This window comes from Dermacentor albipictus, unplaced genomic scaffold (assembly GCF_038994185.2).
Source record: "Dermacentor albipictus isolate Rhodes 1998 colony unplaced genomic scaffold, USDA_Dalb.pri_finalv2 scaffold_72, whole genome shotgun sequence".
Taxonomy (NCBI): Eukaryota; Metazoa; Arthropoda; class Arachnida; order Ixodida; family Ixodidae; genus Dermacentor; species Dermacentor albipictus.
In genome coordinates this window covers 283766-289099 of record NW_027225626.1, presented here as the reverse complement: position 1 = coordinate 289099, position 5334 = coordinate 283766, and the positions used below count along the sequence as shown (strand labels likewise).

General features: G+C 43.8%; 1 pseudogene; it reads left to right on the top strand.

Moving 5' to 3' along the window:
• The first annotated feature begins 1236 nt into the window (after positions 1-1236).
• Positions 1237-2200, top strand: LOC135914830 (uncharacterized; annotated as a pseudogene).
• The last annotated feature ends 3134 nt before the right edge of the window (positions 2201-5334 follow it).

The following is a 5334-nucleotide window of genomic DNA, read 5'->3' as shown; positions in this document are numbered from 1 at the left end:
CACGACAAGCATACTTGGTATCTCAGCCTCAGCTCATACGCCAGACCGAACAAGCGTCAGTGTCGACGGCGCGCAGCCTGTGTTAAAAATCCATCCATCTGTCCATCTCCTTTTTTTTGGAAAAGCAGCCCTGGACCCTACATCCGTCACCTGCTCTTCTCTCCTACGATAATCTTCGGAAGCGGTGAGCTTTTGCATACATGAAAAGATTTCCGCGGCGAACATTTTGTGCCGACTACTCAAAAAGGAACAAACAGAGAATTGAAAAAGGACGTAATTTTCGCAGTGTAAAGACCCTCAATGTCGCTGCTCTCAAAAAAGTCCTACTTCCCGAAGAAGCTTTCCGAGTACGAGAAAGTGACTTCATCTGTCAGAATTGTTACCATCGGTTCAAGGAAGATATAGATAATATGCAGGCAGAGTCAACGGAAACATTCGAAGGATTCCGCCCTAGAGAAGAAATCGTAGAAAATTTAAACTCCAGTGTCAGCCTCACCTCCGAAATCTCGCCCCTAAAGCCACCGAGCGCTCTAAAAAAACGCCTCAGACTTTCCTATGCAAAGCGAAAGCAGGAAGAGGTGGCAAGAGCTATGGTGACGAAAATACGATCAGAGATACAGGCAGCATATAATATCCCAGAGACTTCGCGTGCGTCACAAGAAAAGTGTGCGCAATGCAGCAGCTGGGAAGACAACCTACATGCTGCCTACAATAGGTGTAGGTCCTTTCAATAGCGTTGCCAGCTGCTGACACTGCTACCACGCAACCTAACCGTGAAATATGTGCAGGAAGTTATTCCAGAGGCAACGAGGTACGTTATCCAAAAATCGAAGATGGTGGATGAAGGAGGTGTATGGTCCACACAGGAGCGATATACAAGATGTAAGCTACAACACGAAGACATTACCACCGTTTTAGAATATTACACCATGGATGAACTCGATTGCTCTAGACAGACACCGAACAAAAAGGATGTTGTGAGAATCGAAAAGGAGGCAGAGAAGGAATGGGTACCTAAACGGTTGATGACGCGGTCCTTGCGAGAAGCATTCCGCCTATACAAGCAAGCTCACCCTGCCTCTCAGGGTGGCCTCACAAAATTCATATCCTTGCGTCCTAAGTGGGTGAAATGCTCGCCACAGTGACAAGTGTGTGTTTGCGTGTGCTGTGCAAACTTTCAGTCGTGCCTCGTGGGACTGCAGAAGCGCCTCCGGAAGGTCGCTTTCCCCCGATGATATGCAGAGTCTCTGCGTATGCCAGGAACCTACTGCGTCATGTTTCCTCAGGAATTGTGAGCACTGTCCACAAGATGACATTTTCACTTTGGAAAATTTTGATATGAGCAGCGATGACGAGGTGTTGATTGCTTCATGGGAATATGGTGAGCTAGTTAAAAAAAACTCTGACCGCTTCATCATTTATGAGAGAATTTCTAGGAATGACCATGAAATGGATCCCTCACCACTATATCAGATCTCTGCAAGCAAAAGCAATACATGAATAAAAACAGAGCTGCGAGAGAGGTGCAATAGTTTTGCATTTTGATTTCGCCGAAAACTGGACAGTTGTGCTTCCAGACGCAGTACAAGCGGACCATTGGCAGAAGAAACAGGTCACCGTGTTTACCTGCGTTGTCACGTTAAGAAAATTGACTCGGAACTACGCCGTTATTTCCGACGATATGTCTCATGATTCAGCTCAGGCATGTTTGGCTCTGTCGAAAATCAAAGCACACCTCGAAGACAACGCACCAATCTACACTAAGGTAACACATGTGAGCGACGGGGCTCCCGCTCACTTCAAGAATAAATATCAGTTTCATGAGCTACAACGCAGTGAATGTCAAGAGACGAAATTGATGTTTTCGGCCACTGGACACGGCAAAAATGCTTGCGACGGCGTTGGTGGGCTTGTGAAACATCGAGCTTCACACCACAACTTGCGGAAGCCTGCAAGTGCGGCCATACAAACAGCCAGTGGCTTCGTGGACGCAATTCAAGGAACGCTAAAGAACATCACCATTTTGCAGCTCCCACAAAGGGAGCTTGCAGACTTTCGCGAAATGAAGAAGGAAGAATGGAAAACGGCAAAAAAAGTGCCTGGAGTTCAGACGCTCCACATGTGGAAGTACGTTCGATCAAATGAAGGCAGTGCACCCTACGTGGCCTCCACCGCTGCTTCGGAATGGAAGAGACTTTGATCTGGTTTGTGCTTGGGCTGGACAATATAATGTGCGCATACAGAAGTCAACTGCTGCCGTTTATTTCTTGTTACGATTTTCTGAATTGCAATCTGCAGATAAAGCGGCATGCCATTTGTAAATTGTGTCCCGATTAAAACTCCTGCTGATGAAAAACCTTACAGATAAATTGTCCCCCTCAGAAGACGACGTTTTGTCTCCTGACAGTGCCCTGTAGAACCATTGAGCACAGAGGTAAACAGATGCAGGTACGGACACGTCGGCTTCAGAAACACATTAATATTCATTTTTATATATAAAAACTTTTCTAAGAACCGATAAATGATCTAATATTTTTAATCAATCGATTACATACCAGTGTAACTTAGGATGATAAATTAGGCAATACAAGAAACGTTTGACCGCCGCCAACCAGTTCTTGAGACGTCAGGTGAAATCGCGAATTTATTCCCATTTTGACGCATCAAGAACGCCGCTAAAAAGCGAGTAGAAGCTCTACAAACATTGAGGATCGTTCGGATATTGTGGTAAATAAAATGTAACCAAGTTCAGTGAGTGCTAAAACAAATTTCTGAGAGTTACTATTTCTAAGAGACAGTAAAAAGCAATTCTAGATAACAAAAATATGAAGTCAGTTTTGTATTCATTTTTATACTTTAAAACAATATAATGCAACACCTTTTTGGTACCTTACAATTAACGATTATTGAGGCAAATTTTAATGAAATTCGACGAAGGTGATTTTTTTTAATCCAAGGCAAAATTGTCACTTTTTATACGTTTTTGAACTTCGGCCAAATTTGAGGCCATATGGAAAAATATCTGTCAAGTGTAGAACTACAAAACTTGTCTAAAGTGAGTAAAAGTAGCTGCAAAATACTGTGAAAAGGTTTCAGTGTGGAGATATTTACGCATCTTGCCCTGAGGCTGCCCTGAAAAGTGCCTTTTTTGCACCAAATAGCTCTGGAAGCGAAGTTTGCGATTTTTCATTTAGAAGACTGACATAGCGAAAAATTATTTTTGTATTTGTTCGTATAGTAAATGTTGCGAAGAGGTAATGAAAAAATACTTATGTGCGGTAAAAATTTATTGTGCATGCAGTGAGGCTCCAAACTTGCAACTTTGCGAAGTGGCAAAAACGACGCTCTCCACCTCTTGTGACATACGATTTTTTTCCGAGAAAACTACGAAGTTTCTTGCAAAACCAAGGTTCATTCCTTTGTGTGGACACATTTGCCCATTAGATATGAAAAGTCAATTGAAAACGAAAAAATGTCATGGGACCTCGATTACCGTTCTTGTCTGAACATGCCCACCTCATCATCATCATCATCAGCCTGGTTACGCCCACTGCAGGGCAAAGGCCTCTCCCATATTTCTCCAACAACCCTGGTCATGTACTAATTGTGGCCACGCCGTCCCTGCAAAGTTCTTAATCTCATCCGCCCACCTAACTTTCTGCCGCCCCCTGCTACTCTTCCCTTCCCTTGGGATCCAGTCCGTAACCCTTAATGACCATCGGTTATCTTCCCTCCTCATTACATGTCCTGCCCATGCCCATTTCTTTTTCTTGATTTCAACTAAGATGTCATTAACTTGCGTTTGTTCCCTGACCCACTCTGCTCTTTTCTTATGCCTAAACGTTACACCTATCATTCTTCTTTCCATAGCTCGTTGCGTCGTCCTCAATTTGAGTAGAACTCTTTTCGTAAGCCTCCAGGTTTCTGCCCCGTAGGTGAATACTGGTAAGACACAGCTATTATATACTTTTCTCTTGAGGGATAATGGCAACCTGCTGTTCATGATCTGAGAATGCCTGCCAAACGCACCCCAGCCCATACTTATTCTTCTGATTATTTCCGTCTCATGATCCGGATCCGCCGTCACTACCTGCCCCAAGTAGGTGTATTCCCTTACGACTTCCAGTGCCTCGCTGCCTATTGTAAATTGCTGTTCTCTTCCGAGACTGCTAAACATTACTTTAGTTTTGTTCAGATTAATCTTTAGACCCACTCTTCTGCTTTGCCTCTCCAGGTCAGTGAGCATGCATTGCAATTGGTCCCATGAGTTACTAAGCAAGGCAATATCATCAGCGAATCGCAAGTTACTAAGGTACTCTCCATTAACTTTTATCCCCAATTTTTCCCAATCCAGGTCTCTGAATACCTCATGTAAACATGCTGTGAATAGCATTGGAGAGATCGTATCTCCCTGCCTGACGCCATTCTTGATTGGGATTTTGTTGCTTGCTTTATGGAGGACTACGGTGGCTGTGGAGCCGCTATAGATATCTTTCAGTATTTTTACATACGGCTCGTCTACACCCTGATTCCGTAATGCCTCTATGACTATATATATATATATACGCACGCACGCTCACCCCACCGTCAGTTATTCGCTCCCCGAAGACGCAGGGCGTGTCTCCATGGTCTTGGAACTCAAAGAGGTTTGTCCTAATCAGCGCCACCTATCGCACCGTGCTATGACTGAATGCATGTCATTTTGTAGTTTTTTTTTTCTTTTCACATCCGAAAGGCAGGTGATGGCACTGTAGACAACACAGTCTTCGACAAACAGCCTTAATGATGTTTCATGCAGTTTGGCAGGGCGTTTATCTAAACGAGAAACAATGGAGGTGATAGTTCAACGCATTGAGGAACACCAGAGCTAACGTTAGTGAGAGTGGAATCGAAGTTCTATGCCTGCAGTTCCTCGTGCCGTTCACCTGAATATTTAGCTTTCTTACTTCACACAAAAGGAATGTTAGACGTGAGAGCACTGTGTCTCGAATATGCGCATTCACGTCTTTCAGCTGTTGCGAGTCGTGATGAAATGCATGCCTAATAAGAAATATATCTAGTCTATGAATGCTGAAAATTATATTTGGCGCTTTGCATAGAAATTGGAAAGTCCCACAGATGTTTACACTAGGTTCGTCACTTGTAGGTTACGTTTTCAGTAATCGTTAAATAATGCACGCAAGCGTAAAATCCAGGCTCGCAACCATGAGGCGAGCTAACGACTTGTACTGGCAAAATAAAACAATTAAAAGCGAAAAAAATTGCTGCTGGCATTGTTGCGTGAGCGTGGCTCCTGCTCGTGCGAAGAGTGACTTTCCAGCATAGTTTTCGAGT